The sequence below is a fragment of the Sus scrofa genome, chromosome 7 (genome assembly GCF_000003025.6).
Source record: "Sus scrofa isolate TJ Tabasco breed Duroc chromosome 7, Sscrofa11.1, whole genome shotgun sequence".
NCBI lineage: Eukaryota > Metazoa > Chordata > Mammalia > Artiodactyla > Suidae > Sus > Sus scrofa.
The window spans coordinates 41719759-41746822 of NC_010449.5; the positions used below are offsets into that span (position 1 = coordinate 41719759).

The 27064-nt window shown below is 45.3% G+C and overlaps 1 protein-coding gene across 1 annotated transcript in view; it reads right to left on the reverse strand.

Moving 5' to 3' along the window:
* Positions 1–27064, reverse strand: part of ADGRF5 (adhesion G protein-coupled receptor F5) — a 129167-nt gene that overhangs the window by 79503 nt on the left and 22600 nt on the right.

Sequence of the window (27064 nt, forward strand, 5' to 3'; positions counted from 1 at the left end):
AGATTTTTCCCATAGGTAAATGGTTTGGTTTCCATCTCATGCACAGAGGGTGATGTTATATGCATGGCTTTCTATTTTAGGAAAGGAAGAACTGCCTTGCAGGCTAGGACTCTAGCAAGGGAAGCCCTGTGTCTCGTTAGCCATTGGCCTGAGTCTGACTAACTAGATAGTTATGGTATCTTTTAACTAACTAGACAGGTTATGGTATTCTTTGGAAGAAGCCAAGGTTTTATCTTCTATGCCCTTTTCTGCATGTTCTGGAGCACATACTATATGCCAAACTGCCAGAGCCAGGCAGGTCTGGTCAAAATAGAGACTAAGTGAGAGAAGGAAAATAAATATGCACATATATGATTCTGCTCCTGGAGAATAATTCAAAGCAGAGTTCTTCTTGATGGCAGATGATGGATGGTAGAACCAAAATTCAGAACTTTCATTGCAAATCTTACTGAAATTATTATGCTTCGCTCAGGGTTGCCATAAGGACAGGATGCCTCCTCCAGGAGTTGCCACCGTGGCTCAGTAAGGATGAGGGTTTGATCCCTGCCTTGCTCAGAGGGTTAAGGATCTGCCAGGGATCTGACACATCCCTGGCTGGGAGCTGCTGCACAGGTCAAAGATGCGGCTTGGATCCGGTGTTGCTGTGGCTGTGGCACAGGCCTGCAGCTGCAGCTCTGATTCAACCCCTAGACCAGGAACTTCCATATGCCGCAGGTGCAGCTGTAAAAGGAAAAAAAGCGAAAAACAAAAAACCTTCCTCCTGAATTGCAGAAGTACAGAGACTAAAAACCCTTAAGGACCCCTTTAAGAGCCTGCCTTCAGAGATCCGTATTTTTCACGGCAGAGGTGATAAAGACTTATCTTTGCTGACCTTATCTGATGAGCTGTTTGATCCCTCGCACATGCAGGACTACGAGCTAAATATTTATTTAACCCAAACACGAAACACAATACCAATGGAAGAACTGCCTTGAAAATTTTTTTTCCTATTCAATTTTCCCTTGCCTTAAAATGAGGGCCTGCGGTTGCATTGTATCAGGGTGGCTCCGTCCTATCAGATTACAGAGGAACGTTTGTTTGTATACAATGGGGTCAAGGTTTCCAAAACACACGGCACATGTGTGCGGCCTTGATAACCTTTTATCCTTCTTCCCTTGGTGTAAATCACTGCAGGATTTTAACCTTTGAACAAAAGATTGCCATCTCCACGAAAACAGCAAGTTCCCAACTCTGCTCTTATCTCAACCATCTTGCTACTTTCATTTACCACGCCGAGGGGTTTCCCTAAGCCCCGGCAAAACAATGCCGGGGTGCCTTCCAGCTGCTGTGCAGGGTGGCCCTGGGCGTGGCTGCCAGGCTGCATCCAGTCTCTGAGAGCTTGGGTGTGGGTCTAAGCCTTACAGTTCTGCTCTTTTGCTCTTTATGAGGGAGGTGAGTAAAGATATTAAGTATTTCGAGAGTTCCCTGGTAGCCTAGTGGATTAAGGGCTTGGCATTGTCACTGCTGTCGCTTGGGTTTCATCTGTGGCCTGGGAATTTTTGCATGCCCAAGTCTGGCCAAAAATAATAATAATAATGAATTTTTTTTGTCTTTTTTTTTTTTTTTTTCCTTTTCTAGGGCATCTGGAGGTTCCCAGGCTAAGGGTCTAATCGGAACTGCAGCTGCCCGCCTACACCACAGCTCACGGCAATGCCGGATCCTTAACCCACTGAGCAAGGCCAGGGATCGAACCTGCAACCTCATGGTTCCTAGTCGGATTCATTAACTACTGCGCCACAATGGGAACTCCAAATAACGAATACTTTAATAACAGCAATAGTGGACCAATCAGAGCAGTCTCTGGTCAGGGCAAGAGCAGGGACCCCAGGGCCCTCATTGCTGGATATGGAGAGCTCTGTGGGAAGGTCCAAGGTAAGCCGCTGGGTGGGTAAGGGGCGGAAAAGCTGTTTTTCATTTACTAGTGGTAAATAGCCGTTTAGACTATTCCAACATTTTAATCATCGGCAGGGCCGTCTTAGCCCTCTGGGTTCCCTCCTTTCCTGATCCTTGAGCCCTCCATCTCCCTGACACCAGGCACGGGGGTCCTTGGCCAATGACCTCAGTTCTCTTTCCATTTCCCTCCCTCCCCCCCAGGCATTTCCTTAGACTTTAAGAATAGTGCGTGGGAGTTCCCGTCGTGGCGCAGTGGTTAACGAATCCGACTAGGAACCAGGAGGTTGCGGGTTCGGTCGCTGCCCTTGCTCAGTGGGTTAACGATCCGGCGTTGCCGTGAGCTGTGGTGAAGGTTGCAGACGCGGCTTGGATCCCGCGTTGCTGTGGCTCTGGCGTAGGCCGGTGGCTACAGCTCCGACTCAACCCCTAGCCTGGGAACCTCCATATGCCGCGGGAGCGGCCCAAGAAATAGCAACAACAACAAAAAAAGACAAAAAATTAAAAAAAAAAAAAAAGAATAGTGTGTGTGTGCTACTTAAAATGAAAAGAGTATTAGTCCACCCCCGCCCACAAAATACAGTATTCTGAGAGGTCATGGCTATGCCAAGATTTCCTTCATCTAGATAGTCTGACTTGAGTCCTCATCCCGTTATGAAAAGTATTAATTAAGTGTGACGTTCTTCCCTAGCCTGCATCCTGCCTGGTTTCTCATTGGTTTCTGACACCATGTAGAGCCCCTGCTTTGAGATGCTCACTTCTCCTCCCTGGGGTTGCTCCTCCTCCAGCTTTTGCACCCTTTCCAGCTCCTGTGAGTCCATCCTCTTCATCCAAAAGGGTCCATGTGGACCCATCCAACTTCTACTGGGTCTTTGAATGATCGTGCTCTCTTGCTTTTAAGTTAAAAGTATAGTTGATTTGCAATGTGGTGCCAGTTTCTTCTGTGCAGCAAAGTGACCCAGTCATATGTCACACACACACACATCACATTATTTTTCGCATACTATGTTCCATCATGATCTATCCCAAGAGACTGGATATAGTTGCCTGTGCTATACGGTAGGACCTCATTGCCCACCCATTCTGAGTTTAATAGTTTGCATCTAAGCCCAGACTCCCAGTCCATCTCTCTCCCAACCCCCTCTCCCCACTTGGCAACCACAAATCTGTTCTCTATGTCTGTGAGTCTGCTTCTGTTTTTTTTTTTTAATTTTTAAATTATAGTTGATTTACAATGTTCCATCAATTTCTACTGCACAGCAAAGTGATCCAACTATACTTCCATATGCCTTTTTTTCTTCACATGATCCTCCATCAGGTTCCATCACAAGGGGTCAGATGTAGTTCCCTGTGCTATTTAACAGAATCTCATTGCTCATCCATTCCAAATGCACTAGTTTGTATCTACTGATCCCAAACTCCCAGTTGCTTCTGTTTTGTAGATAGGTTCATTTGTGCCACAGTTTAGATTCTACGTGTAAGTGATATCATATGGTATTTGTCCTTCTCTTTCTGATTTACTTCACTTAGTATGAGAATCTCTGGTTCCATCTTGCATGATCTCTCTTGACATCCTTTCTCTTAGTGAGCTTGCCCACTTCTACAGTTTTTTTGTGTGTTTGTTTGTTTGTTTGTTTTGGTCTTTTTGTCTTTTTAGGGCCATACCCGTAGCATATGTAGGCTCCCAGGCTAGGGGTCTAATCAAAGCTGTAGCCACCGGCCTATGCCACAGACACAGCAACGCGGTATCCGAGCCACGTCTGCAGCCTACACCACAGCTCACGGCAACGCCAGATCCTTAACCCACTGATCGAGGCCAGGGATCGAACCCGAAACCTCATGGTTCTTAGTCGGATTTGCTAACCACTGTGCCATGACGGGAACTCCCCTCTGAGCTTCTTTTCACACTACTCTTGGCAAGTGAAATTGTCCCATTCTTCTTTTCTGTGAGATTTACTCATTATTTCAGTTTTTTTTTTTTTTTTTTTTTTTTTTTTTTTTTTTTTTGCTATGCTCATGGAATGTAGAGGTTCCCAGGCCAGGAAATGAACCTGTGCCACAGCAGTGACAACACCAGATCCTTAATTACTGGACCACTGGGGAACTCCCTGTTTCAGATCATATTCATTCACTTATAATCACAATAACTGCTATCATTTATTAAGCCCTCCCTACATGCCAGGCATTAGACTAAGCGCTCTGCGGGTCTTAGACTCATTTAATTCCTATATCTTGTATTGTTACATCAGTATCCCCATTTTACAGATGAATCACACACACCCAGGTCCCACGGTAAGAAGCCAAGCCTGTTGCCGAATCTGAATTGTTACTCTTTCTAGCACGCTACCTCTTTTCTTTCTCTGGAATAGACTGCGTTTCTCTCCTCAGCTCCTCCTCTGGCCCTGCCATGTGGATCTTTTTCAGCCCTGTTGTGACTTCTCTAGCATATCGTGGTAATGAGGCATATGGACTCATCCATCAGACAGCCTGAGCTGGAATCCCAACTTCACCACTTCCCAGCTTCTCTACCTCAGGCAGCTTACTTAAAATTGGGTGTTTCTTCATCCATAATATAGGGATGATAATGGTACTTGAGGTCTAGGACTACTGGAAGAATTAAATGAGTTAATCTTGGTAAAGCACAGAACACAGCGCCTGGCATGTCATAAGTACTCAGTAAATATAATCTCTTAGTGTTAAAATTCCCAGTGCCTGTACCTTGTCTCCCATTAAAAGTAAAAGCTAATTCAAGGAAAGGACTCACTGATTTGTAATTCTATAGCTCTGTGCATGTCTATCAGTATAAATGCTTCCACTAAACTGTGACTTTAAAGTTTCAATTTTATGATTATCTTTTTTTTTTTTCCTTTTTCTTTTTATAGCCACGCCTACAGCATATGGAAGTTTCCAGGCTAGGGGTCGAATAGGAGCTGCAGCTGCTGGCTTACACCAGAGCCACAGCAACGCTGGATCCAAGATATGTCTGCAACCTACACAATAGCTTGTGGCAACGCTGGATCCCTAACCCACTGAGCGAGACCAGGGATCGAACCCGCATCCTCACAGACACTATGTCGGGTTCTTAACCCACGGAGCCACGACAGGAATGCCTGTGATTATCTTTTAAGAAATAGGCAAGACTCCAATTATTTTAACCATCCGAAATCATACAGTGGGAGCTGAAATGCTGAGCTGGTAAATGACTGGTGAATTCATGGTGTGCGCAAAGTCAATGCAGATATTTGACTCAAAGAGCCTTCCTGGGGCACCAACTCTGTGTCGAAACTTCCAGGCACTAGGGAAACTGAGACTGAGGGTCTCCCCCAAATGCTCCCTATAAAGGAGACAAAGACTACAGCAATGACTGGTTCTAATTTGGACTATTACTGAGAAATACCCGAAAGAAGGTTCTGGGGCACATCGTAATGCTTAAAAAACAGCCCTGGAGTTCCTGTCGTGGCCCTGCAGTTAGTGAACCCGACTAGCATCCGAGAGGATGCAGGTTCGATCCCTGGCTTTGCTCCGTGGATTAAGGATCCAGCATTGCCGGGAGCTGTGGTGTATGTAGTTTGCAGATGTGGCTTGGATCTCGTGTTGCTGTGGCTCTGGCGTAGGCCAGTGGTTACAGCTCTGATTGGACCCCTAGCCTGGGAACCTCCATATGTCTCAGGTGCAGCCCTCTGAAGATTAAAAAAAAAAAAAAAGCCCTGATTTATGGTGTATTCACCTACAGATCAATCCAGAAAGTTGGCAAATCCTGCAAAGAGTAATTAGTATTTTCTTTTTCTTGGAATTGGGATACAACATATGAAAGCGACACTGAGGAAAATGGATATTCCCACCCCACAGAGTCACTTGGCAGTAGGAGAGCACATCCTGTTTACCTAGGATGTTTCATCTAATTTTGTAAACTCTGCAAGTCACAGGGAACCAATGAACCTGCAGGGAGGCCACTAGGGTTGTTCCAATTTAAAATGGAAAGGCAGGGCCATTGTCTGGGGAGCTGGAGATGCCTCTTCCTTCAGACGGGGCTCTTCCCCTCATTGACAGCAGCAGCCAGAATCCTAATACCTGATGTTCATAGTTGCTGGTCCTTCTGGCCCCAGCTTCTCGCTTCCAAGAACAGGCATTGTTTCTGCTTCTCAATTTAGAGTTTGTCTCTCTCTCTTTTTTTTTTTTCTTTTGTCTTTTTATGGCCGCACCCGCAGCATAGGGAGGTTCCCAGGTCAAATCAGAGCTGTAGCTGCCAGCCTACACCACAAGCCACAGCAAGACGGGATCTGAGCCTCGTCTGTGACCTATACCACAGCTCATGGCAGCGCTGGATCGATCCTTCACCCACTGAGTAAGGCCATGGATCAAACCTATATCCTCATGGATGCTAGTTGGGTTCGTTAACTGCTGGGCCATGTCGGAACTCCTAGACTTTATTTCTTAACAGTTAGGATGCAGCGGTTCTCAACCCTCACTGCATAAAAGAGTCACTTCAGAGATTTAAAAACCAAAACAAACAGACCAAAAACCATGCCGAGGCCCCTTTCCCAGACATTCAGTCTCAGTTGTTCCAGAGAAGTGTATGGGCACTGTTATTTTTTTAAGATTCTGGACCACAAGTGTTAGAATCTGCTAAATTCTAGATCAGGCAATAGCTTGATCTCTCTACAGACTTCCAGCAGAATTGGGCATCCATGTGGCTACAAAGCTGATAGCTAGCCAGCTAGTCACATTAATTCTCTATTCTGCATGACTTTTTTTTTTTTTTAGTCATTTTTGTCTTTTTAGGGATGCACTCATGGCATATGGAGGTTCCCAGCCAAGGGGTCCAATCGGAGCTGTTGCCACCGGCCCACACCACAGCCACAGCAATGCGGGATCTGAGCCGCATCTGCGACCTACACACACCACATCCTTAACCCACTGAGCAAGGCCAGGGATTAAACACGCTGGTTGAGTTTGTTAACTGCTGAGCCACGATGAATTCCCTATACTGCATGCTTTTTAGCCTCACATTATTGACTAAGAATGAGGTTGGTTTTCTATGGAAAGCCAGAGATCTGGACTTGGTCGCATCTCAGTGCCCCCTAAAGATTCACCATGTGATGCTGGGCAAAAAATGAAACTTCTGAGCCTCTCCGTTTTGAATTCCATAAAATGGGAACAAGCAACCTACTTCACCTGCGATGTGAAGAAAGAGGAAGTCCCTACTGGGAGCTAACACCGTGTGGTAGGGTGAAAGGATCAATTAAATGTTCTGGAGAAAGAACCGAGGCAGGCAAATTTAGCAGGAGGGACCAGAAAGCACCACGTCCCAAATCAGCGGGGCCACCTGACCTTCTAGTTTGGGATACAGAAAGCTCAGAAAGGGCAAGAAAATACCAAGATGCAGCTGAAAGTATTTTGTGATTTTTCTAGTTTGATATTGCTTTCCTGAATCCTCTCTCCATGACCCATACCGACTTGTTCATAGTGATATTTTTTTTCTTATTCACGTGTCTTATAACAACGTATGGGGGTGGGGCTGAATAAAAGGCCACCTTTTTACAGAAAGCTAAAAGAAATAGAAAATGAACTCATCTGTTAAACATATTTATTATCCATTAAGTAAAAAAAAAGAGTCTCTTCCACCCTCTCCCCATCTTCCCAGAGCCAACCACTTAATCTAGCTGGTCAGCTATCAGCTATCTCTATCTATCCATCCATCCATCCATCCATCCATCCATCCATCCATATATCTATCTAGTTAATTTTCAAGGCATTATCAACTTATCTATCTACCTATCCATCTCTTTCATCCATCTATCTATCTAGTTCATTTTCTTTTCTTTTATTTCCCAGAACAATATGCCTTTCATGGCTTTCAAGAGAGAAACCCAAACTGCTCCCTGAAAAACCTAGACTTTACTCCCTGGAAATGTATTATGAATGTTATTCATTACCAAAGCCAAAACCCACACAAAAATAATAATAGTGAAAATGAATAAAACGCTTTCAGATGTTTCTAAGTATAAAAGAGCTGTTCACATTCTCCATGGTATTATTTGTTCCTTCCAGGGAGGGAAAGGTGTTATTAAAGACCAATACGTGCCTCTGACAAGGAGAATTTCTTGTACTTCTATGTGCCCTGGCTTGTCCTAAGAGTTGGAAGGTCGAAAAATAAGTCATGTAACTGACAAGATACACAGCAAACGATTGATGGGATAACTTTGGGGAAGAGAGAAAAAAAAAAAAAACCAACAACGAACGTGCATGGGGTGAGCAGGACTTGAAAAACTCGTAGACATATTCCATTACGGTACCGACAGAGTCGTGTGTGATGTATGTGATTCAAAAATGAAAGCTTCAGAGCATCAGCCCTTTAGGAAGGGAAAGCTGAGCTGCAGTGAAGCGGCGTGGCCTGGCTTTCTACAACGTACGAGAAAAACGTGGATTAAGCAAACCACACAGGGCATTCCCTCGCAACGAGAGCACTCAAAGAAGCCTGCCTGCTCTAATCAATCCCAGCGCTTTTCCCGACCTCCTTCTCACGCTGCCTTGCGAACCCCCTTTCCCTCAGTCGTGGGTAGGAGATGGCAGCTTGCATTTGACATTAAAGGACCACCTGGGGGCTTAGGATAACTGAGCCCATCACCAGCTACACCCAGGGGTTGCTCCCCCATCCTCAGCCCAACCACAACGTGCCTGCCCGACCTGGAAACAGCCACACGGCAATTCCTGAGCGCCCTGGTCTCTTTGTTATTATCCGGCTCACGGATGGGGAAATGCCTTGAAAAGAAAGAAAAAGGAAAGGAGAGCTCTCTTTATTATAGAGGGAATCCTGAAAGAGTCTCCGCGAGCTTCCTGACACTCAGTCTCATTAAACACAGTCTCATCAACTTGACGTACAGGCTGCAGGTACAAAGCCCTTGACCCCATCTGCTTTGCATGCCTAACACACATCACAGCTATTGTATAAAAGAAACCTGGGCAGGGGATGGTAACTGGACGATGCCACAAAAAAAAGTCATGTCAGAGTGACTTAAGGGCCCCTGAGGTCTTGCTACAAAGGGAGACAGATCCCAGGGGGCGAAATGACTGTTACCTGCCCAGCGCCGTTGTCCCCCGTCTGGCTCCTGCGCGGATCAGATGTCTAACAAACTTCCAGGTCTCTGCTATAAGGCCGTTTGCTCCTCGGCCTCATGCTCGGGGAAGGGAGAGCCAGGCAGGGCTCTTGGGGAGGGTCAGGCAGGACTGGCAGCTCTGAGCAGAGTGCAGCTTCACCCCCTGACCAGCGCCTCCCCGCCGAGGTCCCCCTGAGCCTCACAGAGCCATCCCCGGTGGCTCGCTGCTGTTTGAAAACAAGAAGGGATTTCCTGGTCTTCTTCCCCAGATGGCGTGTGCAACTTCCCTCACGCCCATGGGAAGTCCTTTAGATCCTTCTTATCTGAGAACCTCGACACTGAGTGGCCAGACTTGTTTGGCCAATGCCCCTCGTCTTTGCTTTCCTTTCTCCAGAGAAAATGATCAGAAAACGAAACCAGAGCAAGCCCCCAATGGGTTCTAGCTAATGGCCAAGGGGGGATGACCGATTTCAACCTGCAAAAATGTCCACTGAATTAGACCGCATTTTCGGTGTGGAAAGAAAACTGCAATTCTCAAGAGTTCCATTTCTAGCAGCACCGAGACGTCAGAAAATAAAGAAACCTGAACATGAGACTATCTAGCGGAGTCATTGAGTCTTAGCCCTGGGCTTTACAATGTCACGTTCCAGGGCATCTAGTTCTCCCAGATTTCTGGGGAAACTGTGATTATTTGTGCTTCACATTACAAATTCTGTAATACTTTAAAAATTGTCTCAATACAATATCACTAATATTTAAAGATAAGGGGATACACAGAAAAAAGACAGGTTGGCAGGCTGCAGTCTGGTTGCTGGATTTGTTATTTTTTTTCTTTTTAAGGTCACACCCAAGGCATATGGAAGTTTCCTGGGCTAGGGGTCAGATCAGAGCTCCAGCTACCAGCCTACACCACAGCCACAGCAACGCTGGATCTGAGCCACATCTGTGACCTACATCACAGCTTGCAGCAACCCTGGATCCTTAACCCACTAAGCAAGGCCGGGGATGGAACCTGCATGCTCATGGATACTTGTCAGGCTCTTAACTTGCTGAGCAACCAGGGTAACTCCACTTTGTTGGCTTTAAAGGTTAATTAGTATCTGGAGTTCCCATCGTGGCGCAGTGGGAACAAATCCGACTAGTATCCATGAGGTTGCAGGTTCGATCCCTGGCCTCGCTCAGTGGGTTAAAGACCTGGCATTGCCGCGAGCTGTGTTGTAGGTTGCAGACAAGGCTCCGATCTGGCATTGCTGTGGCTGTGGTGTAGGCTGGCAGCTATGGCTCCGATTTGACCCCTAGCCTAGGAACTTCCATGTGCTGCAAGTGCAGACCTAAAAAGCAAAAAAAAAAAAAAGAATAAAAAGATGAATTACAATCAAAGTTGTTTTTTTTTTTGGGGGGGGGGGCCTGAAAGTGACCTACACATTATAATTTCACAAGTGAAAAAACTGAGGTCCAAGGAGCAGCAGTAACTTGCCCAAGGTCAGAACTTAGATGAGAAGTAACAGGTGTTCATCCAATGGTTCTTAAACTTCAGTGCGGGGAATGCTCTTCAGTTTCCTACCCCATCCACAGAAAGTTTGATAAATGAGGCCTGGCTGGGAGCCCAGGAATCTGCATTGTAAGGGCTCCAGGTAAGTCTGAGGCAAGCAGTCCCCACTTTTCATGGAGAGGAAGCCTCCTAGTGTCAGGTCCATGGGTCAGTGCAAGGACCCCGGAGTCAGGCTGTAGGCATTCAAACCATAGAGCCATTGAGTTCTCTTTACGCAGCCTTGTATACATTACAAGACCTCGCTGCGACTGTGTTTGAGGATGGGTGAAAGTAGCGTAATCCTACTGCTGAGGCTTTAGAGGCTCTGGTAAAAGCCTGGCGTAGAGGAAGAGTGCCAGAACTGGAGACCTAGGCTTTAATCCTCCTGGCTCCCCTGCCTTCTCTGTCCTACCCCATCTTCCTCCCTCCTGGCCAGCCTTCCCTTCCAGCCAGAGCCTGCAGGTGCTTCGACAACCACAAGCAGCACTCAGGCTAGGGACAAAAGGGAAGCATTTTAGCCAAAACAGCATGAACCTTCAAATAGTATTATTCTACGTCTCAGTACTGATTCCCAGTTTTATCCTTGAGGGTACTCTGTGCTGACATGGGAGCTATCGGGGGTTGGCCTGATCCCCCCACAGCTCAGCCTCCACTTCCTCCTCCTCGCTGCCAGGCCAGGGCCTGGCTATGCATCAGGAGGTGCATCGTGATTGGTTCAAAACAGAGTGATCTCATTCTCCTTGCTGGACCCTGGGGTATGCTTGACAAGAGGTCAGTTGCTTCTGGATTCAGTGTTAGAGGCACAATAAAGAGCCTTATTATTTAATCCAGTTCTAATTATGTTTTCTATAGTACAGTGGTGGATCACTTGTGAAAAATAAATCTTCTGATTCTATATAAAATACTACCCTTGGGAGTTCCCTGGCAGCCTAGCAGGTTAAGGATCCAGCATTATCACTGTTGTTGTTCGGGTCACTGCTATGAAGAAGGTCTGATCCCTGGCCCAGAAACATCCACATCTGTGGGCATGGCCAAAAAAAAAAATAATAAAAGCACCCCAATATGCACTGCAGCACTATTTATAATAGCCAGGACACTGCAGCAAACTAAATGTCCATTGACAGATGAAAGGATAAAGATGTGGTATGTATACATAATGGAATATTACTTGGTCATAAAAAAGAATGGAATAATGCCATTTGCAGCAACATGGATGGACCCATATTATTGTGCTAAGTGAAGTAAGCCAGATAGAGACAAATATCATATGAGATCACTAATATATGGAATCTAAAAAAAAAAAAGAAAGAAAGAAAGAAAAGAGATACAAATGAGCTCATTTACAAAACAGAAAGAGACAGGCATAGCAAACAAATTTATGATTACCAAGGGGGAAAGGGAGGTAGGGATTAAAAGATATACACTACCATATATGAAAAAGATCACCAATAGAGACCTACTGTATAGCACAGAGAACTCTACTCAATATTTTGTAATAACCCATAGGGAAAAGGATTTGAAAAAGAACATATGTGTGTGTGTGTGTGTTATCTCTCTCCATACATATATATGCTGCAAAGTGATTCAGTTATATATATATTCTTTTATATATATAACTCATATGGTTATAAGTTATATCTTATTTTATATATATATATAAGAAGAACATATATATTCTTTTATACATGTAACTGAATCACTTTGCTATACACCCAAAACTAACACAACATTGTGAATCAACTATAGTTCGATAAAAAATAATAATAATAACAAGTTTAGAGAACAAAACATAGATGAATGACACCAGCCGTGTTGGAAGGAGTGAAGAAAACTTCCGAAGAAACTGGACATTCATTTAAAGAACTCTGCAGGCTGATGGCTTTGGAAAGTAATGCAAGGAAGAACTGAATGTCTGATGGCAGAGTTCAGCCACTCCAGGACCTTGCAGACCCTGATACTTCAGAAAAGAGTAACAATCTGGAGCTCCTGCTGTGGCGCAATGGGAACGGTGGCTTCTTGGGAGCAGAGGGACACAGGTTCCATCCCCGGAACACGTGGATTAAGGATTCTGCATTGCTGCAGCTGTGGCTTAGGTTGCAACGGCAGCCTGGATCTGATCCCTGGATGGGAGCTCCATATGCCTTGGGGTGGCCAAAATAAGATTAAAAAAAAAAAAAAAAGACAGGGTAACAACCTGGGGGAAGTTGACTTGGATACATCTTGCAGTAGCAATCACTCTGCTGTCAGAGGCAGCTCCTGGGTTAATGCTACTTTGAAAATGCTGTCTTTTTCCTGTTTGCATTGGGTGGTGGGGAGCCTTCAACTCTGACACGGGACAAGGCGTTGTCAAGGTGGCTGTCCCTTTGCCTCCCCAAGGAGCAATCCTTCTCTCACCCACAGGCCCGTTTGTTGCTAGGAACACTCTGTGCTCCTGGCACTCACTTTACAAGGAAAACAAAGACAAATAGAAAAATGGAACCACCATATGGTCTGGGCTGCAACCCAGTTTCCACGGCTGATGGGAAGACTCTGCCCTGTCGCTGTTGCAGCCATAAGTGACTAGTTCCCAGCCCTTCTCTTGACGGTAAAGATGTTGGTGTGGCAAGATGAGCCCTCTTTAACCAGACTGCAATGGTACAGCCACAGTAACTAATTTCCCATCGTCTTATTGATGTTTGCATTAGCATGAGGCGTCTCTTAGGACTTGAAGGCATAACCTCATTAGAGATTTGCTCAGGTAGAAATGTCAGCACCAAATAAACATGTATTTCCTGGCACGCTCCATGCTGTTTCATGCCTCTGCCCTTTCCTCGTTTTCACCTGGCTAACTTTTAATCTCCGGTTCATGGGCAGATGTGATTTCTTCCAAGGACCCTCCAAAGGTTCCTTCTCGCAGATCCCACACTACCAGGTCTGTGTCTTTCTGCAGGTACTGCGCTGCATTCAAGTGATCATTTTAATGCATTGATTGTAACTGAGGACTAGGCTTCGTGTTATTTATTGCATGCCCAGTTCCTCAAATGGTGTTGGCATCACCGAGGTGATCAATAAAAGCAAACAAAAGGTCCACTGCTTGACTTCATTCCATGGATGGTTTCTCTTCTTAGCATGGGCATGTCCCATGGCTCAAGTTTTTTTGGTTGTTGTTTGTTTGTTTGTCTTTTGGGGGCCACACCCATGGCATATGGAGGTTCCCAGGCCAGGGGTCAAATCGGAGCTGTAGCCGCCGACCTACACCACAGCCACAGCAACACCAGATCCAAGCCATGTCTATGACCTACAGCACAACTCATAGCAACACCAGATCCTTAACCCACTGAGTGAGGCCAGGAATCAAACCTGCGTCCTCATGGATGCTAGTCAGACTCGTTTCCCCTGAGCCACGATGGGAACTCCCCATGGCTCAGTTTTTGGACCTTTCTCTGGTGACCCTTGGTCCCCAGGTGATCTCCACCAGGTTCATGGCTTCCAACTTTGTGCTGGTGACTTTCCAATGTCTGTCTCTGTCACTCTTGTTCCTGCACTCCTGACCCCCACATCCAACTGCCCACTTGCTACCTCCACTTCCATGTTACATAGGCTCTCGAGCTGAGCATCTCCAGAACGAAATTCATGCTCTTTCCTCCCAAATTTGCTTTTCCAACAGTCTGTCCCATCTCAGCAAAGGGCATCTCCATCCTTCCAGGTCACCCAGACCAAAACTCCAAGACTCATCCTTGGGTCCTTCCTTGAGTACTTTGTTATCAAATCCTGTGAGCTCTACCTTCAATATTTGTGCATAAGTGGGCGTTTCTTACCACCTCCACTGTTATCATTCTCATCGAACCATCATTATCTCTTTTTTTTTTTTTTTTTTTTTTGGGTCTTTTTGCTATTTCTTTGGGCCGCTTCTGTGGCATATGGAGGTTCCCAGGCTAGGGGTCGAATCGGAGCTGTAGCCACCGGCCTACGCCAGAGCCACAGCGCAGGATCCGAGCCGCGTCTGCAACCTACACCACAGCTCACGGCAACGCCGGATCTTTAACCCACTGAGCAAGGGCAGGGACTGAACCCGCAACCTCATGGTTCCTAGTCGGATTCGTTAACCACTGCGCCACGACGGGAACTCCCATTATCTCTTTTTTTTCAAATATTTTTATGGCCACACCAATGGTATATGGAAGTTCCCAGGCCAGGAATTGAATTCAAGCTGAAACCTCAGCCACACCAGCTTCTTTAACCCACTGGGCTGGGCCAGGGATCAAACCAGAACCTCTGTAGCAATCCAATCCACTGCAGTCAGATTCTCTGTCTCTTTTGTTTGTTTGTTTGTCTTTTTAGGGCTGCCCCCATGGCATACAGAGGTTCCCAGGCCAGGGGTTGAAGTGGAGTTATAGCAGCTGGCCTACGCCACAGCCACAGCAACATCAGATCCAAGCCCACGTCTGCGACCTATATCACAGCTAACGGCAATGCCAGATCCTTAACCCACTGAGTGAGTCCAGGGATTGAACCTGTGTCCTCCTGGATGCTAGTCAGATTCATTTCCAATGAGCCATGACAGGAACTCCAAGCCATCATGATCTCTTTTTTGTATAAAATTTTTATTTTTTCTATTATAGTTGATTTACGATGTTCTGTCAATTTGTGCGTATAGCAAAGTGACCCAGCCATAAGTTTATACATTCTTTTTCTCACATTATCTGCCATCATATTCCATCACAAGTGACTAAATATAGTTCCTGTGCTATACAGCAGGATTTCATTGCTTATCCACTCCAAATGCTATAATTTGCATCTACTAACCCCAAAATCCCATTCCATCCCACTCACCCATTCCTCCCCCTTGGCAACCACAAGTCTGTTCTCCAAGTTCATGAGTTTGCTTCTTTTCTATAGGTAGGTTCACCTGTGCCGCATATGAGATTCCAGACATAAGTGATATCACATGGTATTTGTCTTTCTCTTTCTGACTTACTTCACTTAGTCTCTAGTTCCATCCATGTTACTGCAAATGGCATTATTTTGTTCTTTTTTATGGCTGAGTAGTATTCCATTGTCTATATGTACTACATCCTCTTAATCCATTCATCTGTTAATGGACATTTAGGTCATTTCCATGTCTTGGCTACTGTGAAGAGTGCTGCAATGAACATGGGGGGGCATATATCTTTTTCAATGAAAGTTTTGTCCGTATATATGCCCAGGAGTGGGAAGGCTGGGCCATACGGTATTTCTATATTTAGTTTTCTGAGGACTCTCCATACTATTGTCCACAGTGGTTGTGCCAATGTACATTCCCACCAACAGGGAAGGAAGGCACCCCATCATTATCTCTTAACTGGATGATTATCATTGCCTCTCGCTGGTCTCAGAGCAATTAGAATGACCTTCGTAAAAGACAAACTATGTAATGTCCATCTACGCTCATCCCCTGGTTCTCCTGTCTCACACGGTCAAGGTAAAGGTCCTTTTGAAACCATGTACAAGCCACCGAGTCCTTGTTTTTTGTTTTGTTTTGTTTTGTTTTTGTTTTGAAGTCCTTGTGTTTTGAAGTAGAAGCCTTTTCCTTTAGCCTCCCAGCCCTCCCCTCAATCTCAAAGAGCTGGGCTCAAGACTGAATGATGAGGAAATACGGATCCAGCTAAAAACTAGTTAAAGCAGTCTCCGTTAGGTTACATCCTGTCTTGACCCACTTACTTACTCTGAACGGCTTTTCATGGGATTTCTTCCTTGCTTAATTGGTTTCCTTTACTAATGGTTACTTTCCAGTAGGAGTAATAGGCACCTGGTATTTAATTGTCCTTTGAAATGCTCCCCAACACCCCCTTCCTTTTGTGCGCAATCTTCACTGCAGAGAGAAGGTCACGGTGCGATAACCCCAAAGACCACCAGAAACCATCGCTGAACCACCTGACTCTGGCCTTGATGACCTTGAAATGACCTATGGAGGGAGAAGAAGGCAGGTACCCTAATCCTTATCCATAGTCCTATTTTTTTCACACTAAACCTATAAAACCCCTCGCTACCCCCTCTCAAAGGAGGACACAGTTTTGAGGGCATCAGTCTGCTGTGGCCTCCTTTGCCTGGCAAAGCAATAAAGCTATTCTTTCTGCCTCACCCCAAACTCTTGATTTGGAGATGTAATTGGTGCCAGTGTACAGAGGCTGGTTTCAGCTACATTTTCAATGGCCAGGAAAGTCTACACCATCAGCAACCCCACTCCTCTCACCATGACCTTCCCTAATTCCCCTCTTTCTTCCTTCCACATGGCTCCAGCTCCCTGGCCTCCCTGTGAGCCAACACAGTCCATCCCAGAGGCTCAGCACTGGCCATTCTCTCTGCCTGGAAGCCCTTAGCCCAGGTATCCTGGTGTCTCACTCTCTCACCTCATTCCCACCTTTGCCTAAACACTACCTTCAATGACCATCTGATGTCACATTTCAGCCTCCCAACCCCCATTCCCTGATTAAATTTTTCCCATATCCCATATCATCTCCAACACATTCTAAAGTACTTATTTATTTTATTGGTTGTCTTCACCTTCTAATGTTCCATGGGAATATAATCTCCCTGAGGGCAGAGATTTCTATTTGGTTCATTAAGGAAGAATGTTTGAACATGCAAACAAAGCTATGAATGTCACAATGTTAGTATACATAGAGGAGAACTGTATGGAAAAGTCCATATTTTTTCAAAATACTCACACCTCCTCCTCATGGCAGGGTAAGGCCTGGGCGGGGAGTGGTTTTTGTTTTTTTGTTTTTTAAATCCATAACCAGATGTTGGTAACCCTTTTGACCCAGTGTGGCTTAGTGTCTGCTCTCTTTGGCATTTCTACATCAAGGCCAGGAAAATTCCCCTCTGGCACAGACCTGTCCTTATGCAAGGAAGGAACCAACAAATAATTGGGTGGTTTTATAATATACAAATGGTCTTATTCTTATCTTTGGTGTGTATATCTTGGCAGAGTCTCTGCTCATTGGAGTTGGTCATAATTGTGCTTGGCTGTGGCCTCTCAGGTTTTTATTTGCATTCGCTGTTACTGGACCCATTCCACCAATAGACAGATTTATTACACCTGCCTGGCATACACATCTTTCAGAAACTTCTCTTATTTTGCTATGGTCAATCCCAAAGCTTTCCATTTTTTGGACCAATAGGATACCGTTGACAGCTATATTCTCCCTCTCATGTCTCCAAGGATGATCCCAGCTTTGGCCAAAAATCTGAAGCACCTTCCCAGTGAAGCCCTGTTTTGGACCACTGCCAAGACCAACTTCCCTGCCTTTTCCTGGAAGAAGGAGAGACAGGCATATGGGGGAATGCAGGCAGATTCAGGACACGGCTCCATAGAAGTGTTGTCAACAGCCCTTTCTTGACCTTGGTTAGTTGACTTTTTCTTATGGACAGTTGACCATCAATGGCCTGGGAGCCTTCCCTAGCCTTAAGATTCCACCTTCACCTCTCATAGGTGCCAGGCCACCCCTATAGCAGGAAGTGCTGACAGATGCTCATGGCAGGACATGCTGCAGCCATGATGCACGTGATGTCAGAATTATTGATGGACCACATTGCCACTGACTCCTCCTGTCATTTTTTTTTTTTTTTTTTTGGTCTTCTTAGGGCCACATCCTCAGCATGAGGAAGTTCCCAGACCAGGGGTCAAATCATAGCTGTGACCGCCAGCCTACACCACAACCACAGCAATGCCAGATCCAAGCTGCATCTTCGACCGACACCACTGCTCAGAGCAACGCGGGATCCTTAACCCACTGAGCGAGGCCAGGGATGAAACCCACATCCTCATGGATACTAGCCAGATTCCTTACTGCTGAGCCAGGACAGGAACTCCCAACACTAGCAGTCTTGTCTTTATGAAGCTTGGTCCACAATTTAATTAGTGCCAGAAATGACCCTCTAAATGAATGCTCCTAATGTTTCCAGTGCCTATATTCTTTCAAGAAAGAATGTTAAATGATGCTTTCTACCACATTAGGCTATAGCAGCAATTGCAAGTGTAACGAAGAGCATCGTAGTTGTCTAAAGACTGTGGTGCCAGGTGACATCAGAAGTAGAGGCTGTCACCTCCGTGGCAGGACTTGAGAAGCAACAGGAAAACCTAAGTCTACCTAATTCCTAAATTCACACTTTTAGAGACAAACTCCCTTTTTTTTTTTTTTGTCTTTTTAGGGCTGCACCCATGGCATATGGAGGCTCCCAGGCTACACCACAGCCACAGCCACAGCCACAGCCACATGGAATCTGAGCCGCATCTGCAACCTATACCACAGCTCACGGCAATGCTGGATCCTTAACCCACTGAATGAGGCCAGGGATCGAACCTGCATCTTCATGGATACTAGGTGGGTTCGTTAACCACTCAACCACGATGGGAACTCCCCAAGAGACAAACTACTTTAAGTGAAGGCACAACCTCTGCTCTGACTCAAATGCCTTTGAAAGGTGGGCATGCTGTTCATTTCCAGCGAGTGGCCTCTAAGTATGAATTAGGTGGAGTCATCAAAGAGGCTTTAATATGGAAATGCGTAGAGATGCAGAGGGCAAGGGGATTAGAGAGATGTGGGGAAGAGTGGAAAGGGAGACAGTAGTAGTTCAGAGAGCTGTTCTTAACTGTGTCTCAGGGCAGACAACAGCTCATTCATTGAAATCATCCTCCTAAGCGTGGGTGGACTTGCTCCAATCACAGGGCCTGACGATCCTATGTTTTATGTGAGTTTTCTCACTCCTCCAAGTCACCAGGTTGCCTCTTCTCTTCCCTCCTTCTGCTTGGCTGTAGCCTTGCCTCCCAATTCATTGAGAAAACAGAATTGATCAAATGGGAACGCTCACCTTCCCGCTCACACACTTCCAACCCTCTCACACCCGCACCGCCCTTCCTGCCTCCCCTCCAGTTTGAGGATGACTTGGCCCCGCTCCTCCCAGTGGCCCCTCTCTTCCTCCACTTGGCTCTGGGTCCCGTTTCCTCTTGCATCCTCAGTGCTGGGTCAGTCCCAGCAGCACACAATATGCTCTAGAATCTCTCTTGGAAAGCCTTGCGTTACATGTATTTTTATTTTTATTTTTTGGTGTGTTTAGGGCTGCACCTGAGGCATATGGAGGTTCCCAGGCTAGGGGTCTAATCGGAGCTACAGCTGCCAGACTACACCACAGCCACAGCAACGCAGGATCCTCATCCACGACCTACACCACAGCTCATGCCAACACCATATCCTTAACCCAGCGAGCAAGGCCAGGGATTGAACCTGCGTCCTCCTGAATGCTAGTCAGACTCGTTTCCACTGAGCCACAATGGAACTCCTTGCTTTATATTTAGAATGGATGAGCAATGGGGTGCTACAGTAGAGCACAGGGAAGTCTGTCCAGTCTTTTGGGGTAGAACATGATGGAAAATAGTAAGAGAAAAAGAATGTGTGTGTGTGTGTGTGTGTGTGTGTGTGTGTGTATGACGGGGTCACTATGCTGTACAGCAGAAATTGACGAAACACTGTAAATCAACTATACTCTAATTTAAAAAAAAGAGAGAGAGAAAGAGAAAGGAGTTCCCATCATGGTGCAGCAGAAACAAATCCAACTAGGAACCATGAGGTTGCAGGTTCAATCCCTGGCTTCACTCAGTGGGTTAAGGATCTGGTGTTGCCGTAAGCTGTGGTATACGTTGCAGATGCAGCTTGGATCCAGCGTTACTGTGGCTGTGGTGTAGGTCGGCGGCTACAGTTCTGATTCGACCCCTACCCTGGGAGCCTCCATATGCCGAGGGTGCGGCCCTAAAAAGCAAAAAAAAAAAAAAAAAAAAAAAAAGAGAGAGAGAGAGAGAAGCCTTCCTTTCACATCTCTCTCCTCACTGACTGCAACATTTTTCTTCTCCCTCCCTTTACAGCACATCTTGACCAGAGAGCCAAGTATATGGATTTCATTTCCACCTCTTCATCCCTCTTCTTTGGTCCCCAGGTCAGTCAAATCCATCTTCCTCTGCCAGTCCAGCACTAGCCACTCTCATGACACTCACTAGAGTTTCCACGTCCCCATGGTCAACTGTCCATGTGCCTTTCTCATCCTCCTTGACCCTTTAATACCATATGACATAGCTGGCTGCCCCTTCCTCCTTGAAACCTCATTTTCTTTCTCTCGCTCTCTTTTTTCTTTATAGGGCCATACCTGCAGCGTATGGAGGTTCCCAGGCTAGGCGTCCAATCAGAGCTACAGCTGCTGGCCTACACCACAGACACAGCCACGCCAGATCCGAGCCCTGTGACCTATGCTGTAGCTTGAGGCAATGCTGGATCCTTAACCCACTGAGTGAGGCCAGGGATCAAACCTGCATCCTCATGGATGCTCTGTCAGGTTCTTAACCCGCTGAGCCACAGTGCAATCTCCAGCAACCCCATTTTCTTCAGGCCTCGGGGTCCCTCTCTCCTCTCAGTGCCCTTGGTGGCTTTCTTCCTCTACCTGCCTCTAAATTTGGTGTGCCCCAGGCCTGGTCCACGCTCCCACCATCTTTATCTCCTGTACTTTCATCCAGGGTGGCCTCATCTGGCTTTGCCTTTGAAGAAACATTCATGGGTAAGGGCAAAATAAAGATATTTCTAGGCATAGGAAGACTGAAAGGGTTTGTATCTCTCTGGCCCTGGAGGAAAGGACTATTAAAAATGGGATTTAAAAAAAAGATTTTTGGAGTTCCTGACGTGGCTCAGTGGTTAACGAACCCGACTAGCACCCATGAGGACGTGGGTTCGATCCCTGGCCTCACTCAGTGGGTTAAGGATCTGGCGTTGCCATGAACTGTGGTGTAGGTCACAGATGTGGCTTGGATCCCACATTGATGTGCCTGTGGTGTAGGCCAGAGGCCACAGCTCTGATTAGACCCCTAGCCTGGGAACTTCCATATGCTGTGGGTGTGCCTCTAAAAAGACAAAAAAAAAAAAAGATTTTCTCTCAGGGACCCTTTGGGCTATCTGGTGAAGACTATGATTCTTCCTCAGAATAATGCTTTAAAAGATGCATAGAACAAAATGCAAAGGGTTACAAGGAAAAATAATTATAATGAAACACAGTTGTCAAAATATAAAGACAAAATATGGCTCATTTCACTCAGGATGAGACAAAGACAAATACCATATGATATCACTTATAACTGGAATCTAATATCCAGCACAAATGAACATCTCCTCAGAAAAGAAAATCATGGACTTGGAGAAGAGACTTGTGGCTGCCTGATGGGAGGGGGAGGGAGTGGGAGGGATCGGGAGCTTGGGCTTATCAGACACAACCTAGAATAGATTTACAAGGAGATCCTGCTGAATAGCATTGAGAACTATGTCTAGATACTCATGTTGCAACAGAAGAAAGGGTGGGGGAAAAAATGTAATTGTAATGTATACATGTAAGGATAACCTGACCCCCTTGCTGTACAGTGGGAAAATTAAAAAAAGATATATATAAAGACAAAATATGAAGGTTTAGTAATGTAGTCACTTCTTTATTAATCTATTAATGAAAAGGCTGCATGAGGCAGGTTTAACACATTTCATGCAGTGATGGGAATAAGCTAGATTTTTGAGGATCTGCAAAATGGCCATGTAATATCACAAAGTCTATGATTGCTATTGGTGATGAAGTCATACTGCTGTCGTTTGTTACCTATGCTCCTAAGGAAAGGAAAGCCTAAGTTGCGATCAGAGTTCGGTAAAAATAAAGGTATATGGGAGTTCTCTTACAGTGCAGTGAGTTAAGGATCTGACGTTGTTATTGCAGTGATTTGGGTCACTGCTGTGGGTCATTGCTGGTTCAACTGGCCTGAGAACTGCATGTGATGGGCATGGCAAAAAAAAAAAAAAAAAGTATATATTTTTTCCCCTTCGATTTATAGATCCTCCCTATTTTATTCTTGTGGCATCCATGATCTTAAAACAATGTATTTAGGAAAGAAAAACTGAATACTCAAGAACTGATTGCTTAAAATATCTTTTAAACTACTAGTTTTATCAATTGTTAGGGTTTTTGTTTTTTTGTTTGTTTGTTTGTTTTGGTTTTTTGGGGGGGCAGTTTAGAGCTGTACTTGTAGCTTATGGAAGTTTCCAGGCTAGGGGTTGAATCAGAGTGACAGCTGAGGGCTACACCACAGCCATAGCAAGATGGGATCTGAGCCACATCTATAACCTACACCACAGCTCACAATGCCAGATCTTTAACTCACTGAGCAAGGCAGATGATCGAACCCACATCCTCACAGATACCAGTCAGGTTCACAACCCACTGAGCCACAATGGGAACTCCCAAATTATTAGTTTAAAATGACTAATTTGGGGAGTTCCCTGGTGGTCTAATGGTTAGGAATCAGTGCTTTCACCACTGCAGCCTGGGTTCAATTCCTGGTCTGGGGGAACTGAGATCCCACATCAAGCAATTGCATGTTGTGGCCAAAAAATGAAACAAAACAAAACAAGACTAATATAGAGGGAGAACGATAAGAGAAAATATGAACTAAAATACTCAGTTAACTGTGTCAAGGAACATAGCAGGTGTTCAATGAACACCTTTTTAAAGTCTAAACAAATCAAAGGGAGATTTTGTTTTAAGGCTCATCCCTTTTTCAGGGGTAGGATGTATACACCAGGAGGAGAACCCAGCACTTCCAAAGGCATAGTCACAGTGGGGTTTTGGTTGCTCACACACCATATCCACCAATGGCCCCTGCTTGTTACTACAGTTGCAGATTCCCCCTACATGGATGAGGAGGTACTCCACCATCTTAGCCAAAGAAAGTAATTTCTAAGGTAGAACTAGAAATCTCCAGCACATAACAGGTGCTCAGTACATTTTCCAAGACCTACAATACAAAGGTAACACTACTAGGTCAATATCACCTTCTAGTCCACCTGTGAAGGCCATCCCTGTGGTAGAAATGCTATGCTCTGTGGAGAACAAGGAACCCATCTACTCTGTTGGAGGGAATGTAAAATGGTGCAGCTTTTATGGAAAACTCAAAAAAGCTAAAAAAAGAGTTGCTGAATGATCCAGTAATCCCACTGCTGAGCATCTATCTAGAGAAAACTATAATTTGAAAAGACACATGCACCCATATGTTCACAGCAGCATAATTCACAATAGCCAAGACACAGAGGCAATCTGAGTGTCCACTGACTGATGAATGGATAAAGAGGTTGTATAGTACACATATACAGTGGAATACTACTCAGCCAGGAAAAGAACAAAACAATGCCATTCACACAACATGGATGCAACTCAAAATTCTCATACAAAGTGAAGTAAGTCAGAAAGAGAAAGACAAACCCCATATGATATGACTTATACGTGGAATCTAAAATATGACACAAATGAACTTATTTACAAAACAAAAAGACTCACAGACATCGAAAGCAAACTTATGGTTACCAAAGGGGAAAGGGGGAAGAGATAAATTGGGAATTTGGGATAAACAGATATACACTACATATAATGTAGATAAACAACTAGGACCTATTGTAAGCACAGGGAAATGTATTTAATATCTTGTAATAGCCTATAATGGAAAAGAATCTGAAAAGTAATATGCATAACTAAATTACTTTGCTGTACAGCAGAAATAAAAACAACCTTGTAAATCAACCATATGTCAATAAATTTTTTTTTAATTCCCACCCCCTGCCCCCAGGATGCCACCCACCTCCCTCCTGAACCCCTGCTCCTGCTTCACATCTAACAGTCCTGTCCCTCCAGACTTTCTTCAGAGGCATGACATACTCTTTATACAATTCTCTTTGGAGTTCCTGTCGTGGCTCATTGGAAACGAATCTGACTTGCATCCATGAGGCTGTGGGCTTGATCCCTGGCCTCCTCAGTGGGTTAAGGAGGAGCTGTGTTGCTGTGAGCTGTGGTGTAGTTCACAGATGTGGCTCGGATCTGGTGTTGCTGTGGCTGTGGTGTAGGCTGGAAGCTGCAGCTCTGATTTCACCCCTAGCCTGGGAATCTCCATGTGCCTTGGGTGCGGCCCTAAAAAGACAAAATAAAACAAAATAAAATGCTCTTTCAAGAAGTTCCTGCTGTGGAGCAACAGGATCCACAGAATTTCTGCAGCATTAGGTGACAGGTTGGATCCCCAACCCAGCACAGTAGGTTAAGGATCCAGTGTTGTCACAACTGTGGTGTAGGTTGCAACTGCAGCTCAGATCTGATTCCCGGCCTGGGAACTTCCAGAGGCCACAAGGAGGCCAAAAAATAAAAAAATAAAAAACACACTTTCAAGAATACATAATATGTTTAGGCACATGACACAATGACAACGTTTGTTTGAAAAAGAAATTGGAAAAGGTCAGACTGTTGCCTGTGTCTCCGAACAACAATGGCTCTGAAATCCAGTCCCCAAAGGGGCCTAAAATAAGCTCATCGAGGAGAAACATGAAGTTGGGGGAACAGTAGTGAGAATGGAAAATGAAGCACAAATGGAAATTAATCAACATTTCTGAAGTTCAGCTCCTTGGGGAGCAGGAAGAATGTGCCTCTAAAAATGTAGAGATGTCAAATCTTGGAAAACCATCCAGCCCTGGGGAAACGAACAGTCCATCATGAGCAAGACCTTGTTAGACCACAAACACAATTCTTATTTTACCTGAAGTGAAACGTGAATCCCTAGTTTGTTCATTTCTTTTTTTGTTTTTGGTCTTTTTGTCCTTTTAGGGCTGCACCCGCGGCGTATGGAGGTTCCCAGGCTAAGGGTCTAATCAGAGCTACAGCTTCTGGCCTATGCTGCAGCCACAGCAACAGCAGATCTGAGCCGAGTCTGTGGCCTACACCACAGGTCATGGCAACGCTGGATCCCTAACCCATTGAGCGAGGCCAGGGATTGAACCTGCAACCTCATGGTTCCTAGTCGGATTTGTTTCCGCTGCGCCACATGGGAACTCCCAAAAAGTGAATCACTTTTAAAGCAAAGGGAAAGGTGCTGACTTTCCAGATACTATGCATGGTACTCAGTAAACTAGCTCCTATTCAAAACAGCTTGCTTGTTTCAATATTGGGAAAAAGCAGTAGTTGTCCATTTGAGTGCCCTACCCATAGATTTATAGAATCCCCTGTCTCTCCAAAATCTAAATCATAGATAAGCCATCTCTTTGGAACCAGCTCTATTCACTGGTCTGTTCTGTTTCACACCCTTATGGCAAACTCTGAGAACCTGTCTGACCTACTAGGTGATTAATGATCAAGTTGGTAAACCCAAAGTTCTGGTGCCCAGGGTTCTAGCCCATATTTTTGACACTTTCAGGAACAGATGGGGTTCAGAGATGCAGAGAGAGGTGTTCACAGTGGCTGCCATGGCCCTTGGCCATGGCCCAGCACCGAGAAAACAGTCCCCATGTGGCATGGAAGTTGTTCAGCCTCCCCGCCCCCCCAGAGTCCCACAGACTCTCCCAGGACAATGAGGAGTCCAGGTTTCCAAGTTCAAGACTCTTCCTGACTACATCATCCTCTATAATCCAAAGCCGGTCTCTAAGGACCTCTAAGCTATTTTTAGACCTGATGGGTACACAAAGCACGTTGCCTATCAACAAGGACCTGGTTATTCCCAGACCTCACCCCTGCAGTTTACCTCCTCTGACCTGAAACATGAAGAGAAGGAAAACCACATGTATTTTCAGTCTTTCCTTGAATTCCTCAAATCTTCCATTTTCCATTTTCTTTAGGGCCAGTAAGCTCTGGCGTTTATGTTTTACAGAGTGGGATGTTTATACACATAAGCTACACCTCTGCCTGGGACTCTTTAAACCTTCTGGGCTCTTAATAAGGATCCAGCCCTTGGATCTCTTGCCAGTCTACATAACAGATCAGATGCTCCCATATGGTCCCTTTTTTCTTTCCTTTTTTTTTTTTTTGTCTTTTTGTCTTTTCGTCTTTTTAGGGCTGCATCTGCGGCATATGGAAGTTCCAAGGCTAGGGATCGAATCGGAGCCATAGCCACCAGCCTACACCACAGCCACAGCAAAGCCAGATCCGAGCCGTGTCTGTGACCTACACCACAGCTCACGGCAACGCTGGATCCTTAACCCACTGAGCGAGGCCAGGGATCAATCCCGCAACCTCATGGTTCCTAGTCAGATTCGTTAACCACTGAGCCATGACGGAAACTCCATATGGTTCCTTCTTAAGTGCCAGCGTCACCTTATACATCAAGTGCCTGCCCAGAGAAATTTATGTCTACTAACAGGAGCAGTATTTAAGTCTACGTCTATGATTGAAGTCATAAAAATTTCCAGAGGTCATGGAACGACTTAAAGAAAGAAAACGGGTTCTCTAAACCCACGAAGGCACACATGCACATGGACACACCCATGCACGTGTACGCCAGTGTCACATATACACACATACTTTCTCTACATTGCAAACTTGAATTGAAGAAGGCTGTAGCTGGTATTAAAGATTCTAGACCATTGAGGCATCTAGTATATTTGACATCTGGACCAGATCTTTTATTAACAGCCCCTTGTTTTATATAATAACATTATTTTCAATA